This window comes from Octodon degus, unplaced genomic scaffold, assembly GCF_000260255.1.
Source record: "Octodon degus isolate 3935 unplaced genomic scaffold, OctDeg1.0 scaffold00026, whole genome shotgun sequence".
NCBI lineage: Eukaryota > Metazoa > Chordata > Mammalia > Rodentia > Octodontidae > Octodon > Octodon degus.
In genome coordinates this window covers 11603087-11620719 of record NW_004524602.1, presented here as the reverse complement: position 1 = coordinate 11620719, position 17633 = coordinate 11603087, and the positions used below count along the sequence as shown (strand labels likewise).

Sequence of the window (17633 nt, the reverse complement as noted above, 5' to 3'; positions counted from 1 at the left end):
AACAAAACGAAAAAAAAATAAAATAAACCAAGGACATAAATATAAATTAGGAATCTTAATCTTAAATATATAAATTCTGTTTTTGTGTGTGTGTGCATGCGCGTGTGTATGTGTGTGAGTGCTGGGAATGGAACTCAGGACCTTTTGGTTGGCAGGTAGGTGCTTCTGCCCACTGAGCTATATCCCCAGCACCCCTTTTTTTTCTTCTTTTTTCTTTTTTTAATGTATTTGGTACAGCAACCCTCTTTTTTTTCCTTTTTGAGAAAGGGTTTCACCATACAGTTCAGGCTGGCCTTGAACTCTCTTTGTAGCCCAGGCTAGCCTTCAACTTTCAGTGATCTTCCTGCTTCAGCATCCCTAGTGCTGGGATGACCGTACCTTCTCCCTTTTGCGAGAAGGAAAGGAGAACTGGAGGTTGAACCCAGGACCTCACACTTAGCCCTATATCCCAAGCTAGCCCTTTTATTTGGAGATAGTGTCTTGGGAAGTTGCCTAGGCTGGCCTGGAACTTGAAGCAGTCTTCCAGCCTCAGCCTCCACAGCAGCTGAGGTGGTATGCGTGTGCCATCCTACCCAACTGCTTTCTGCCTTTCTATGCCTGAGTGTGCTGTGTGACTGTTACATTTTGTTTATATGTTTGTTACTTGATGGACACTTCATAGTTTCCGTGTTGCTGTGAAGATTCATATGCAAATTTTTGTGTGGATATGTCTTCAATTCTCTTGGGTATGTATCTACATAGACATGGAATTGCTGGTTCATACAGTAACTTTGTGTTTGACTTTTGAAAAGGTGCTGAACTGTTTTGTCCGCACAGCTGTGCCATTTTACATTCCCATCAGAAGTGTCAGGATCTCCAGTTTATCTACATCCTTAACAATACTTGTTATTGCTCATCTTTTAAAAATATTATTTATATTTTTTGTTTTTTTGAGACGGGATCTTGATATTTGGTCCAGGTTGGCTTCAAACTTGGTATGGAGGCCAGGCTGGCCTGGAACTTACAGTGAATCTCCTGCCTCAGGCTCCCAAGTGCAAGATTATAGATGTGTGTGCCCCCATGTCTGGCTTTATTTATATTATTATTTAATCTTTTAAGGGGTACCAGGGAAGAGGAGTAAAAACAAACCAGTTCTTAGCTAATCCTCAATTATATTGTCTTGAGTTATGAATAGCTGTTTAGTACAATTATAAATACCTTTTCTAAGAACCATCTCATAATTTTTTTAAAGCCATCTTTTGTAACTTTTTTTTTAAAAAATTTTATTTATTTATTTGTGTGTGTGTGGCCAGCTCAGCCCACCAGGGGGCGGGGCTGGCTGGCATGTGGTGCTGGGGGATTGAACCACAGTTCCTGTGCTTTGCTAAACTTGTTCTAAGTAGGTGCTTTAGACCACTGAGCCATCTCACCAGCCCACCATCTCATAATTTAAAGAATGAAATGGCTAAAGATATTTAGGAAGACATTCTAGAGCTGAATTTAAATCGTCCCTTAAATGCTGTATTGTGTGCTTTTTCATTATAATCACTTCACCTAAGACTATACAGAAATTATCAGGGTGCTGTGGTTCATGCCTCTAATCCCAGCACTCTGGGCAGGAGAACTGAAAATTTAACCCCCACTTGGCAGCTTGTTGACTTAGTGAGACCTTGTCTCAAAATTTAAAAAGAGCATCAGACGTAGCTCATTATGAAGGCTCTAAGTTAAATTACAAGTGCCTCAAAGTAAATAAATAATAATTAAGAAAATGGGCTGGGGATGTAGCTCAGTGTGAAGCCCCTGGGTGAAACCCCAGTGCCAATTAATTAAATCTGTTGCTTTTACTCTGTGATTATGAAATAACTAATGCTTCCAATAAGAAATCAATCATTGTTTCTATAGAATTAAGGTGATTAATTTATAAAGACAGTTGAGTTTTTGTAATTATGACTAATCCTTTTTTTTCCCTTGACACAGGGTCTTACTGCTCAGTTCAGACTCATGGTGATCCTCCTGTCTCAGCCTCCCCAGTGCTGGGATTAAAGGCTTGGGCCACCACACCCAGTTTCAGGGCCAGTGCACCTGGGGTATATCTTGCAGTACCGGGATGGAACTCAGGACCTTTCACTTTCCAGGCAGGCATTTAGACCACTGAGCTATCTCCCCAGCCCACTAATCCAGTATAAACAAAAGCCAAACTTAAAAGCTAATGTTGGAAAAAGTGTGGATTTTGTCAAGAACATATAAGAAAGTACAATTTCACACCCTATCCAATACCAAGCAGAAAAAAGGAAAATTGATTTTATACTATAAATTTATATAAACAAATAAAATCCTAAACCAGGAATAGTACGTTACTTGCCTGTAATCCCAGTGCATGGAAGGCTGAAGTAGGAAGTTTTAAGTTAGAGCCCAGCCTAGGCAACAGAGCTGGAACCTAACTCCAAAAAACCCAAAATTTTTTAACTTCAAATATTAAAATAAAAATGAAGCCCTGTCCTTTTCTCCTGTGTGTACTCTCAGATTTTTTAATACAAATTACAAAATGCTGCAATAGAATAAATTCTTTCCAAGAAAAAAAGAAACTCTGCAGTCCCAAGTTCTATGCTTGCTCTTTTTTGCCTGTCAGTTTTCTGACATAATTAACTAAGCATAAATTGAGCGTGCAAGTATGTGTGTGTGTCTTGAAGAATTTTGCCAAGTTGCATTTAATCCCACATAGCATCCAGTATTGTCTCTTCTTTGCTTCAAAGCCCATGTGTGTTTTTTCTTTTGTGGATAAGCCTGTGATTTGTCAGCCTCTTTTTTTGCCTTTCCAAACTAATGGCAGGCAGCTACCCTGTTGCTAGCAAGTTGCTGAGCTCTCCAGCTCCCAGCGTTCTGTCCTCCACAGCCTGTATCTGTCCTCCTCTCATGGAGGAGGATTTGATTACCCGCCTTTTTTTTTTTTTCAGAGAGTTCACGTTTGTCATTGCTCAGACACGCTGAGTAAGTGCCATCCTGGGCTTCTTTCTTTCTTTCTTTCTTTCTTTCTTCTCTTTTATGTATGTGATACAGGGTCTCACTATGCAGCTCAGATTCAGCTCAGACTTGTAATGATCCTCCTGTCTCAGCCTCCCCAGCACTGGGATTACAGGTGTACACCACCATCTCAGTGGCTTATCATGCCTTGGGACAGAGCCAGTGTGGTATGTGATGCCTGGGATCGAACATGGTTCTTGCTCTTGCCTGAACATGCACTTTGTCCACTGAGCTCTTGCTGGCCCAGTGTTTCTTTTGAGAACTGTATTTTATAGGGTTTTGTTTTTTGTTTGTTTGTTTGGTTGGTTGGTTGGTTGAACTGTTTTTTAGGGGAGGTTTATTTTTTGTTTTTGGTGCTGAGAACCGAACCCAGGGCTTCCAGCTTGCTAGGCAAGCATTCTGCCACTGAGCCAAATCCCCAGCCCCAAGAACTGTTGACTGTGCCTTTCTTTTTCATTCTTCAATTTATCTTTTCTAGAGCTTTTTTCTTTTTTTCCTCTGATTCTTGAGGCTAAGGTTTTCTGTTGTGAATGTTTTTTATACCATTTTTAAATTTTGTTCCACATATTTAAGGGAATTCCAGGAGGACATTTCTCATATGCACTGGCCTGTGTTTCAGTTTGTGGTACATCTGTTAAGAAATCTGAGATTTCTATTTGTATAATAATCCTTTTTTTTTTTTTTTTTTTTTTTTTTTTGAGTCTATAGGGTTTGACTTCAGACCCATAGTGATCCTTCTGTTTACAGCCTCCCAAATGCTGGGATTACAGGCCTGCACCACCATGCCTAGTCTCAATCACCGTCTCAGCGTGCCCCGGGAGCAGGGCCAGCACAGCAGGCACGGGAATCAAACTCCCAGCCCGTGTCTGCTTAAGCAGGTGCTTTAATCCGCTGAGCTATTTGGCCTGCCCTCCCATCCTATTTTTGTTGGTTTGGTTTCATTTGAGATAATAATGTGCTATATAACGAATCATGACCTCAATCTTGCTATCAAATCCTCCTGCCTCAGTCTCCTGGGGCTGGAGTTACAAGCACATATCACCAAGCCCATCTTCTGTCATTCTATAAGTTCAGAGTTCTCAAGTATAACTTTCTTCTTCAGAATCCGACTCATCAGGGGCCAGGGAGATGGCTCAGTGGAATAAGTGCTTCCCTGGCAAGTGCAAGGGCTTGAGTTCAATCCCCGGTTCCGCCAGAAATAAAATAAAGTAAAAAAATAAACTTCAAGAATCTGACTCATCATCACCTTGCTCTAATTCCAGGAGGTAGCAGCCTACTCATATCCACTCAAGACCCCTGGACACGGTGCCTCTCTTTTTCATAGCTCTCCTGCTGTGTGCCCAGCTGGGTTCCAAGAAGAAACCAATTGTGGTTTTGATTTTGGTAACTCATTATTATGAGCATCTTTTCAAGAGCTTATTGGCCATTTGTATTTCTTCTTTGGGCAAATACCAATTCAGATTCTTTGCCCATTTCATTTAGGATTTGGCAGGAAGGAGGAGTTCATTTTGTTTGGTTTGGTTTTTTTGTTTGTTTGTTTTTGTTTTGTTTTTTTGAGTAGTCCAGGCTGGCCTTGAATTCACTACATAGCCCAGGCTGGCCTGGAACTCAAATCCTCCTGCCTCAACCTCCAGAATGCTAGGATTCCAGGCGCGCAACCCCATGCCTGGTTTAGGATGTGTTCTTATTACTGAGTAATAAAAGTTCATTATGTGTTCACTACACAAGTCCTTTATCTGATTGGTAATGGGCAAGTATTTTTTCCCATTCTTGGAGAGAGAGAGAGAGAGAGAGAGAGAGAGAGAGAGAGAGAGAGAGAGAGAGAGAGAGAGTGTGTGTGTGTGTGTGTGTGTGTGTGTTTTGCTAGGATCTCAACGAAGGTCCTCAATTCAAGTTGCATTTTTATTTTCTTGTTGGTTCTGGTTCTTTATCTTACTTGACCTTTCTGTAGATTTAATTATTGTCTCCTTCATATGTTTTCTTCACTGGGCTTCCAGAATATCACATTCTCCTTTTCTTCTCACTTTAATGCATGCTCAACTCGGTCTCCTTTGCTGCTTATTTTTAATCTCTCCACCTCTAAACGTTAAAGTGCCCCAGGGCTTAGTTCTGAGACTTAGTCTCTGTCACACCTACTCTCTTTGTTATCAGCTCTGCTCTCATTTATATGCTGACAGCTTCAAATTTACTATAAGTCTCATCTATTCAGCTTCCTACTTGACTTTTTCACCTAGATATCGGATAGGCATTTCTAACTTAATATGTCTTAAAAGCAGACTCCTTTTTTTTTTTTTTGCAAGGCAAACCACTTTATTTCAGCAGCGTAACAAGGGTCAGTGAAGGGTGCTCGGGTTAGGCTTCAGGCTGCAGCCTCCGTGGCAGCCTTTCTCTCTGCCAGCATCTTCTGCTTCTGCTTTGCCAGGCACTTTCTGGCAGAATCATGGGCTCCGAGGTCATTATAGCGGTCTTGGTAGGCCTCAGTCACTTGGGCAGAGTGTTGAAGCTCCTTGGCGCAGTTCTGCTTGAGGCTTTCTCCTTCCCTCTGCTGACAGGCCTCAGGCCTCTCTTGGCTATACTGACAATCGGTTGGTCAGCGGGAGTCCCTCTTCCCTTGCGTTTCAGCTTCCAACACGCAGAGGACACCTTGCTCGTGGCACTCTGATATCTGGCCCTCGGCGGTACTGCCGGGGATAGCAGTAGTATCTGCTCTTGGCATGCTGCTGCTCTGTAAAATCTCTGCCAAGGGTCACAGGCCGATCCACGAGGAGGTCGACGGCCTTAGGCAAGTAGGTGATGGGACTAGGGAGCGACGTCTGCGGTGAGGGCGCTGGGGCGCGGTGCGGGGGTTCAGGGTACACGTCCTTGTCGTAAGGGTCCGGCGTGGCAGCGGGGGTCCCACTCACTACCAGTCTCCACTAGCTCTCCTTCGACCTTCTCCAAAAAAGCAGACTCTAGATTTTATTGTTTAAAACCTAATCTCCTCCCTCAGTCCTTTTTTTCTAATTGCCTGAGCCAAAATGTCATCCTTGAATCTTCCTTTTCTACCTCTTCCCCATGAACAATCCTATGAACAAATCCTTCTGGTCCTGTACTTAATATATTTTGAATCTAGCCTGCTACTAGCCTTATTTAAACTACTATTTAGGCGCTAGAGAGATGGCTCAGTAGAATAAGCGTTTCCCTGGCAAGTGCAAGGGCCTGAGTTCAATCCCCAGTTCAGCCAGAAAAAAACCCAAAAACAAAAAACAAACAAAAAAACTATTTAACCCATGGATTATTTTACTGGCCCCTAAATAGTCTCCCTGTTAGTCTTTTGCAACTTGTGTGTTTTCAAACAGACTCACCTAGGTAGTTCAGGTTGGCCTTGAACTCACTATGTAGTCTACGTTGGCCTTGAACATAGATCAATCCTCCTGTCTCCACTCCCCAGTGCTGACGTTATAGACGTGTATCACCATGCCTGGTTTACCACGTGGTTGGTTGGTTGGTTACACGGTCTTGCTGTGTAGTTCAGGTTGTCCTTGAACTCACTATGTAGCTCAGGTTGACTTTAAACTCATGATGATCCTCTGGCCTCAGCCTCCCAAGTACTGGGATTATAGGTGTGCCCCACCATACCTACCACAGTCTTTTTAAAGCATGTCAGATTATTTCATTCCTCTAATAAAACCCTGTGTAGATTCCTGTGTGGTTCAGAAAAAAACCAAAGTCATTACAGTCACTTCCATGATCAGACCCTGTTTGCATTATGACTGCATTTCCTGTCTCTTTGCCTATTCCTTTATTCCTGTCACACCAGCTTCTTTAATGTTCCCTAAACACACTAGATAGCCATCCCTTTCAGCCTTCATGCATGTGGCTTTCCTTCTGCCCACAGTCTCCTTTCCATTATCTTCAGTCCAAGTGCCCTGTGGAGCCAATGTAGAACCCAAGGTAAGAAGAAAAAAAATCAGGGCCAGCCAAATAGCTCAGCTGATTAAAGTGCCTGTAAGCAGGTGCAGGGGACTGGTGTTTAATCCCCAGGCCTGCAGTGCCAGTCCCGCCCCAGGGGCATGCAGAGACAGCAATTGAGGCTGGGCATGGTGGCACACACCTGTAATCTCAGCTCTTGGGAGGCTGTAAACAGGAGAATCGCTATGAATCTTATCTAGTAGTGAGATCCTAAACACCCTATAGACCCTTCCCTAAAAAATGCAAAAAAAAAAAAATCATTAATATTAATTTTGATATTTTGTTTGCTGTGAGTTTTTATGCTTGTTTTAAATATGTTGCATAGGGCTGGGGAGATGGCTCAGTGGAATAAGTGCTTCCCTGGCAAGTTCAAGGGCCTGAGTTCAATCCCTGGGTCCACAAAAAAAAAAAAAAAAAAAAAAAAAAAAAAAAAAATATGTTGCATAAACATGATTTATGATGATGGTTGATTTTCTGTTTGTGGCCCACCCCCTAAATTTTACACCAAACTGGATAGATACCTTGCTTGTCTCACTTGCCTCAACTTGTTTAGGAAAACTAGGAATAGAACAGAAACTTTTCTTGACAAAGATTTGCCTACCGTCAACCTACAGCAGAGGTTGTACCTACCAGGAAAAAAAACTGAAGGATTTTTCTTTAAGATAAGGACCAAGATAAGGCTATTCTATCTCATCTCTGTTCACTGTTAGGTTCTAGCTGATCTGTTAAGGCAGCAAAAGAGGCATCTCATTTCAAAGGGGTGAAATAATGCTGTTTTATTCATAGTATGATTATCTTATAGAAAATGCTTTTGAAGCTACAAAAATGTTTTAGAACTAACACATGAGTTTAGTAATATTGATAAAGTACAGTGAATGAAATTAATTGTATCTTTGTGTTCTGGCAATCAAATTAATTCAAAAAATACCACTTAAAATAGCATTAAAGGGGCTGGAGAGATGGCTCAGTGGTCTAAAGCACGTACTTGGAACAAGCTTGGCAAAGCACAGGGACCGCGGTTCGATCCCCCAGCACCACATGCCAGCCAGCCCGCCCCCTGGTGGGCTGAGCTGGCCACACACACACACACACACACACACACTCTAAATGTTAAAAATAAAAATAAAAAAAATAGCATTAAAATATGAAATAGGTACACATAAACCTGATAAAAGATATATAAGACCTATGGACTGGAAACATAAAATGTTGCTGAAAGGAATTTAAGAAGACCTAAAAAGAGAGACAGCCATGTTTATGCATATGTCTCAGGAGCCAGGCCTGGGTGAATGCATATAACCCTAGCACTGGAAGCCAGAGCAGGAAGATCACAAGTTCCAGCCCAGTCTAGGCAATTTAGCAGATTGGCAACACTCTATCTCAAAATATTTGTAAAAATACCTGGAGATATGTCAAGGCCCTGGATTGAATCCCTTGTGCCAAGGGAAAAATAAAGTCAGTTATCAAATTTTATCAATAGTTTCATAGAGTCCCATTTTACAGTGTACCTTTTAATAGAGAATGACAGGTTGATCTTAAAATTTGTATGGAAATGTACTTATGCTTCCTGTTTTTTTGTTTTTGTTTTTGTTTTTGAGACAGGGTCTCACTAGATGGTTCAGGTTGGCCTTGTGGCCTTGGATTCACTGTGTGGCTCACAGGCTGGCCTTGAGCTCTCAGCAATCCTGCTGTCTCAGCCTCCCAAGTGCTGAGATTACAAGCATGCACCACCATGCCTGGCTCATGATTTTAATTTTTATAAAGCTGCAATAGTATAGTATTAGCATTGAGGGAACCAAAATATAAATCATTGTAAACCAAAAAATATATCTAAAAATAGACCTGTTTAGGTCTTCTTAAATTTCTTCCAGCAATGTTTTATGTTTCCAGTCTACAAATCAAAACTTGACCTATACATAAATATGGTCAGTTGATATTTTTTTAAACAAATATATAAAGGCTATACAGTGGAGAAAGGATAGTTCTAACAAATGATGCTGCAACTATTGTATGTCCATATACAAATAAGTGAAATGTTACTTTTAAAATGATGTATTCAGTATACACAATTGAATCCAAAATACAAAAAATCCAAAATAAATCTAAACATAAATGTAAGATCTAGAAGTATAAAAATTCTAGAGAAAATAACAAAAGGAAAACTGTTGGTGTAAGCAAAGATTTGTATCACAGCAAAGTACAGTAAGGAAAAAATGATAATTCAGATTTCATTAAGATGATCAAGTTTTGTTCTGAAAGAAGTTTAGAGAATGAAATGGTAAGCCACAGATTGGGAGAAAACACTTGGAAATCTAAAATCTGACAAAGGACTTATGTCCAGGATATGTACAGGGCTGGTGACATAGCTCAGTGGCACCTGTCAGGGTATGTACAAAATTCTCAGAATTCAGTAACAAAATCAATAACCCCCCAAAAATGTGCAACATATCTCAACAGATCCTTTGCAAACATATGAAAAAATGTTCAACATCAATAGTCAACAGAGAAATACAAATCAAATTTACTGGAGAAAAATGCTAGATACCTATATAAGAATATGTAAAGTTTTGAGGGCTGGCAAGATAGCTTAGCGGACTAAGTGTCTGCTTTGGCAAGTACATGGACTGGAGTTTGATCCCTAGCACCACATGCGTTCTCTCTCTCTCTCTCTCTCCCCCCCTCCTTCTCCCTCTCTCTCTCTCTCCTTCTCTCTCTCCCTCTCTCCCCCTCTCTCACTGAGCCAGCCCCTGAGACAGGGCGTGATGGCAGAAGCCTGTATTCCCAGAACTGGGGTGGCTGAGACAGGAGGATCACTACGAGTCCAAGCAGCATAGTGAGGCCATGTACCAAATACATTTTATTTTATTTTATTTTTTAAATTTATTTATTTATTTATTTGTGTGTGTGTATGTGTGTGTGGCCAGCTCAGCCCACCAGGAGGCAGGGCTGGCTGGCATGTGGTGGGGGGATTGAACCGCGGTCCTTCTGCTTGGTTAAGCTTGTTCTAAGTAGGTGCTTTAGACCACTGAGCCATCAAACCAGCCCCCAAATACATTAAAAAAAAAAAAAAAAACCCTAAAGTTTTTACCAGGAGTTGTGGCACACATGTATAATAATCCCAGCACTCAGGAGGTAGTAGCAGGAGGATTCCCCACAAGTTCAAGGCCAGCCTGAATTACATAATGAGACCCTGTGTCAAACAAAAAAAGCAAAAATTTTTAAGACTTGCTGTACTTAGTATTGGTTAGGAGTAACTAGAACTGTTACATTGCTAATAAGAATGCAGAATGGCAGAATCACTTTGGAAAATAGTTCAGCAGTTTTCAAAGATATTCAGCATTTCCATAAAATACATTCTAGGCCTTTGACATTCAATTCCAAGACATTAACTCAGAAAAAATAAAAGACCACACAAAGTTTTGTACACAGATATTCCTAATAGCCTCAAACTGAAAGGAACTCCAGTGTGTTATTGGAGTTAATTGGTTCATGGGTAAGCAAATGCTGGTTTATCTACTGGGCAGCCCCCCCCCCCATTCTTTGGTTTTTGAGGCAGGCTCTCGCTATGTAGTTCATGCTGGCCTTGAACTTGCAGCCCTCCTGCTCTGACCCTCCAGAGTGCTAGGATTACGGAGGCTGGCCTCATATTCTCAATGATCCTCGTACCTCAGCCTCCCAAATGCTGGGATTACAGGTGTATGCCACCATACCCAGTTTATTTATGGAGACAGAATCTTACTAAATTACTGAATTGGCCAGGATAAGTTTGTAATCCTCCTGCCTCAGCCTCCCAGAGGGTTGGGATGAAAGTATATGCCACCATGCATAGCTCTTTTTGTTCTTAATATTCGGAAATTTTTGTGTAAATACTCAGGGCATTTTCTTACATTTCTCTTATGGCCCACTTCTATTTTTTTTTTCTTTTTGTTCTTGTTTTGGTTTTATTATTTTTGTTTTGTTTCGTTTTCTCCCTTACATTTTTAAAAATAAATTTCCTACTGGGAAGCTAAAGCAGGAAATTTGTAAATTCAGGTCTAGTCTTGGCAACTTAGTGATTTAACAAGACCCTGTCTCAAAATAAGTCATGAAAGTAAAAACAAATGGCTGAGATACAGCTTACTGCCAAGGGCCCTGGATTTAACCAACAATACAAAAATACATTTCATTTCCCTCCTTTTTCTTTATTTTGTAAGTCAGTTAGTTGCATGTTAGCACTACTGTAGATTTCCTCAGTTCTGCTTCTCAACTTTCTATTAGGTTTTCTTTTTAAGGAATTCTGTCACATTTTAAATTCCCGTGATCTTTTGATACTCTGCCTGTCTTTTCAATGTCTTGTTCTTCTTTGTGGATGTACTATCATCTGCTCACAGGAAAGGGTTAGTTTCCTTTTGTTTTACAGTGCCCTCCATGGCCTCTGTGTGCTACAGGTTTCTGCTCTGGTTAGTTCAGACTCACTTTAGAACATTTTTAATTAAGTTTCTTTTCATACCTTATCCTTTTATACCTAAAATTGAGACTCTGTGGTCCTTTTGTAAAAGGGTGTAGGACTTGTCACTCGTGGCTGACCTTCAGGGCTGACTGGCCACTTTGGTGAGCTAGCCCACCTGCGAGTCACTTTGGACAGATCAGTCTTTGCTCTCTCCGAGCCCCACCAAGGAAGGGGGTGCTTCCTGCTTCCTCCAGTCTCAGTTGTGTATGGTGTGACTGAAGGCGAGGCTTGTGTGTTCAGTGTACTCATGGCAGAGCTTCACATTTGTACTAGAATTGTGGAAGATAGGCCCAGGGGCCAGGTAGAGTTGTATTAGGCGGTGGAGATGACCTAAGTGTTCTGCTTGTATCTTTTTAAGAGTTTTGAGAAATCACCCTGTTTGTGTGTGTTGGGGGGGTGTTTATTTGTTTTGGGTTGGGTTTTTTGAGGGGTTGAGTTGGGGATTTTGTTTTGGTGGCTTTTTTTTTTTTTTTTTTAGACAGAGTCTCACTGTGTAGTCCAGACTGGTCTCAAACTTGGAGTGATCCTCTTGTCTCAGTTGAGGTTTATTTATTGTAATTGTTTTTTAGTTGAGCTATCTATCCTCCTGCCTCAGGGGCCTGCCCCTTAGCTCAATTCAAAAGTGGCTGCTTCAACAAAGCAGTCAGGCTCAGGTGGCTGTGGTTCGATCCTCAGAACTCAAGCCAGCCAAACCTGCCCTGAAGGCATTCGGAGCCACCAAAAAAAAAAAAAAAAAAAAATCCTTATCCTCCTGTCTCAAAGCCCTGGGTCCTGGAATTCCAGGTGTGCACCACCACTCTTAAGGGACTCACCATGCTTTGAGTTCTGCCCTTCCTTCAGTATCTAATGCCCCAGCTTTTCCTTGGTTTTAAATGGTTGCTGTTTCTTCCTTCTACCTTTGCCAATCTCTTATAGGCTTAAGTTGCAGCTTTTGTGAACATTTTTGTCTGCTTTCTAGTTCTCAGAAACATATTTTAAATCATGCTTTTTACTTGATCTGCTGAGATAAATAACCTAGTGTGCTCTTACATGAACCTCAACACCCCACTCCATTTGTGTCATACTTCTCCGAGTTAGGAGGTCAGAAGAAAATCCTGTTTCACTGTCTCACAGTGTACGTGGAGTGGTGTTTTATTTTGTGTTTCTTTTGGTTTTTTTTTTTTTTTTCCAGTACTAGGAATTGAGTTTAGGGCCTTACTCTTGCCAGGCAGATGCTTATGCCACTGAGCTATCTCCCCAGCCCTAGAGTGGTTATTATATAGATGAGTGTGAGTTTTGTGGCAAGAGAGTTGTTTAGAAGTCAGATTCTTTCCTGAGTTGACAGTTTCATACAGAACACCTCTCAGCTCAGATGTTCATAAATTGAGAACTTATCATAGTAAGAATTCATAAAATTTTGCATAAATACTAAAATAACTACTAAGTTTTACTACTAAGTCTTGGGGAGATAGATAGATAGAGATATATACAGATATATATATATATATATATATATAGATATATATATTTTTTAATCTTTTGGTACAGGGTCTCATTACACAGCTCAGACTCATAGTGATCCTCCTGTCTCAGCCTCCCCAGTGCTGGGATTATAGGTGTGTGCCACCACACCCAGTTTTGGTGGCCAGCATCGCATGGGGCTGGCACAGCATACAGTACTGAGGAGCGAACCCCAGTCCTTACACTTGCAGGCAGGTGCTTAGACCACCAAGCTATCTCCCTGGCCCTACGTTTTGGGACAGTGGTTCACAGGACCTTGTAACATGGATGAAACATTTAAGTTCTTGGGAAATTGCAGTGTAATTTCTGACCTTTGGTGAGAGATTAGTAAAGTTGTTCGAACTTAGATTTAAGAGACATGCATTTGTCCATTCATAAATATTTATTGACTTCTTTCCATGGGCAAACATTGTGTTAGAGTGTGGAAGGAGATATTTAGGAGATGGGAGAGAGGAGTCCTCCCTCCAGTTCATTGTGGGAGGGAAGCATTACAAAAATAGTCATTTTGTGGGCAGTAACAGCTACAAAGCAAAATAATACCTGTATATGAAGGGCTCTCTAGCTTAGTTTTTTGTGAAAACTAATTTGAATCATAAAATCTCTAAAGTGGTTATGAGGAAATCTTGGTGTGTTTGTTCATTATAGCCATATGTAAGCACCAGATAATAAGGTATATTTTGTATCTTGGGTCTTGTTACATTGCTAAATTGCCTGGGCTGATTGTGAGCTTTTGATCCTTCTGCCTCAGCCTTTCAGAGTTCTGGGATTATGTGTATGTGTCACCACAGCTGGCTTCTGTTGGTTTTGAACCATGAGATTTATCTTGTATAGTTTAAGAATTAACAATGCCATCACCTGTGCCTTGTCAACCACCTTAAAAAGTAAGACATTAGCAGCCTTTTAGGGTTACAACTTCCTTTGTGACCCTTGGTTAGTTGTCCTCTCTCCTTCTACCTCCCACTAATTGGCATTTTATATTCATCATTTACCTGTTTATATTTGTCTGTCTGTATCTCATAAGCAGTGTTTCTTCATTGTCCTGATTTTTTGTTTTATTTAAGTGGAGTCACAGCATCATGTCTTTTTATGTCTGCGACTTGTTCTTTCCGTATGGATACGTGCAGTGCAGTTAACCTGCTCTGCCTCTGGTGCTCCACTGTGTGAAAATGGGGAGCTGTGTGGAGCTCAGTCTGTACACAGACATTTGGGCTCCACCAGTTTTGCTGTACAAACGTTACTGCTGTGCGCATTGCTTATGTCTCCTGTGCACATCTGAAGCTTTCTCTAGGGCCCAAACCTTGAGAGGATGTGGCTGGGCAGGTGTGCACATGCCTTCCTGGGCTGGTGAAGGGCAGGTTATGAAAACAGCTACACCAGTCCCTGCTTCCAGCAGCTTGGCTTTACCGCTACCTAATATGTATTGTCAGCTTCAAATTTTTTTCCAGCATTTTAGGTACATAATACTCTCTTAGATGTCCAGTATTATTATCAAGAGCAGTATATACTACAGGTGTACCATATACTGATGTCTGTTTTATCTTTTACCTTTCTGTGTGTGTGTGTGTGTGTGTGTGTGTGTAAGAGAGACAGACAGACAGAGAGACAGAGATGGGTCTGACTGTGTAGTCCAGGCTGGTCTTAAACTCTCAGTCAGCCACCTGCCTCACTCTCTCAGTTGCTGGAATTAAAGGAAAGCACCAACACACCCAGCTTCTTAGCCTTGCTCTTTAAGAGAAATAAACCAGGCACATGTCATGGTGGTGCAAACCTGTAATCCAAGCAGTTGCAAGGCTGAGGCAACAGTATTGCTGTGAGTTTGAGGCCAGCCTAGGGTACATGGTAAAACCCTGTCTCAAAAAAAAAAAAAAAAAAAAGAGTTTTACTCTTAGAGATCTCCTTTCTGTGTAGTAGGCCCCCTGTACTATAGCACAGCTGCTGTTAAAATACAAATCGTGATGAACACATTAAAAAAAAAAAAAACAGAGGGCTGGCCAGATAGTTCAGTGGACTAAAGCACCTGCTTAGGCAGAATGCAGCAGCCTGGGTTCAATACCCGGCCTGCTGTGCTGGCCCCACCTCCCCACCCCTGGGTGAGAGGGCACTAAAACGGTGATTGAGACTAGGCGTGGTGGCACATGCCTATAATCCCAACATTTGGGAGGCTGAAAACAGGAGAATCACTGTGAGTCTGATCTACGTAGTGAGACCCTGTAGACCCTGTCCTAAATACATTAAAAAAAAAAAAAAAAAAATACAGATCATGGGAATGTAAAAATGCTCAGGAATTAACCCAAGGTATTTAAGATACAGAGCATAGCTTCTTCTGAGTGCTATAAATCAAGGACATGGTAATGTGAGAACATCCTTCTAAATATATGCAAATACACATTCCCTCTGAAAGGAAAGTCTAGGCATATTAAGATGGTAATGAAATAATCTGGTACTTTGCCACATGGCTTCCAATACTGTATACAATGAAATGAGAGCGTTGTGAAATGGGATTTCATTGTGTTTTGTTTTGGTTTTTTCACTCTGGGCGATTAGGGGAAAATTTTTTATTTATAGCTAATCAGAAATCTTAGTTTGGAGAAATGTTTTTATGACATGTCTGTAGTAGAAGTGCAGATGTAATGTTTCTCTCAGGTACTGGTCCCCCTCCATTCTTGGTGTTTTGGTTTAGTTTCTTGTTATTTCTTGCGTGTGTATGCATGTTTTCTTGCCCTAAGCAGATCAGGCCAGTTTTGGGGCTAGAAATTCATAGCATCTCTCTAACAACTTAACAAAACTTGGGGAAAGGAACAGTGAGGGGGAAAGCATCTTTGCAACTAAGCTAGACTTGAGGACGTGGAAAATGGGAAAATTATTCCAAAATAGGCTTAGTAGTCCATAGATTTGAAAGATGGCTCATTTTCTGAAGGAAAATGTGTTTGAACTATTTCAGTATTTACTATATTTGAAATACACGTATCTCTCTAGAGCACAAGAAGTATGTCCTTCCCACACCTGTCAGGTCTCGGGTTGCAAGCATAGCATCAGTTGAAAGCTCTTGCCTTTATGAGAGAGAGAGAGAGAGAGAGAGAGAGAGAGAGAGAGAGAGAGAGATTTTAAAGACAGAATCTTACTGTGTAGTTCACGCTGGCCTTAAGTTCATGGTCCAGACTGGCCTCAAACTTGGAATGATCCTTCTGCCTCAGCTTCCCTAATACTGGAATTACAGGTGAGCACCACCACACACCACCTCATTCATAGCACTTTGCAGAGGTTTTTGGTTCTCCAGTGCCTAATTTCTGCTGAAATGCTTGTCTGAATGTAGACATTTTCTTTTCTTCTTTTTTTTTTTTAATATTTATTTATTTATTTATTTATCTATTGTGTGGCCAGCTCAGCCCACCAGGGGGCGGGCAGGCATGTGGTGCTGGGAGATTGAACCGAGGTCTCTGTGCTTTGCTTGAGCTTGACTTGTTCTAAGTAGGTGCTTTAGACCACTGAGCCATCTCACCAGCCCCTTTTAAGGATTTTTTTTTTTTTTTTTTGCTCCTCGAATGCCTTCAGGGCACTTTTGGCTGGCTGGAGGGTTGTGGGGATCGAACTAGAATAAGCTGAGGCTGACAGCTTTGTGGAAGCAGCCACTTAAAGAACTGAGCTAGAGCCAGGCCCCCGACATTTTCATTTTGATAGAAATATTTGTGCTAAAGCCCATAGTAATCTTGGTGGGTATACTAGTTTATGCCAGTAATCCCAGTCCTCAGAAAGGACAAGAATCACAAATTTAAGCCCAGCCTGGGCAATTTAGTGATTTAGCAAGACCCTGCATGAAAATTAAAACATTTAGTGGGGTTTGCAGGTTAGCTCAGTTGTTTAAGCGCCTCCTGGGGCAATTCCACTCAGGCGCAGGGGACCGCAGTTCAATCCCCAGCTCCCCTTACCTTACCAGACCTGCCCTTAAGGCAGCCTGAGCAAGCCAAAAAAAAAAAAAAAATCCTTCTCAAAATTAGAACATTTAGGGACCAGGTGTGGTGGCATATGCATAGCTCGGGAAGAGGTTGTGGCTGTCCTGAGCTATAGAGTGAGTTCAAAGCCAGCTTAAACCAACAGTAAAACCATGTCTCAAAAAGGACGGATGGGGAATTGGATGTAGCTCAGTGCAAAGGCCCCTGGATTCAATTCCTTTTATAAAAAAAATGTATTTGGTGTACAGTCTGACTATGCAGCTCGAACTCATAGTGATCCTCTTGTTTTCAGCCTCCCCAGCACTGGGATTATAGGTGTGTTCCACCACACCTGGACTGGGTGACCAGCTCAGCATGCCCAGGGGTGAGGCTGGAGTGGCATGTGGTGCAGGGGATCCAACCCCAGTCCCTGCACTTGCCTAAGCAGGCCCTTAGTCCACTGAGCTCTCTTGCTGGCCTGGATTCAATTCCTAGTATCTTAAAAAATAAAACCTAATTTAATAATCTATTAAGGATAGATTAACCCCTGTCAGTCATAAGTTTGGATTTAGAGAAGGTTAGAATTTAGAAGAGATGAAACAGTCCTCACATTATCTCTTTTTTTTTTTTTATAGGTACAAACCTCTGTCTTTTTTTTTAAATCAACAGAAAATGGAAATATACTTTTTAAAGTTTCTAATACTAGAAGATATCATACAATGTCTTTTACATAAATTGTAAGTCAAAGATACAGTATAAATCTT

General features: G+C 41.3%; 1 protein-coding gene and 1 pseudogene across 1 annotated transcript in view; one reads left to right on the top strand and one right to left on the bottom strand.

Moving 5' to 3' along the window:
• Znf609 (zinc finger protein 609) overlaps nucleotides 1-17633 on the top strand; it is a 191465-nt gene that overhangs the window by 89499 nt on the left and 84333 nt on the right. The gene's annotated exons all lie outside the window — the stretch shown is intronic.
• The window catches only part of LOC105741849, a 31181-nt pseudogene continuing 18907 nt past the window's right edge, over nucleotides 5360-17633 (bottom strand).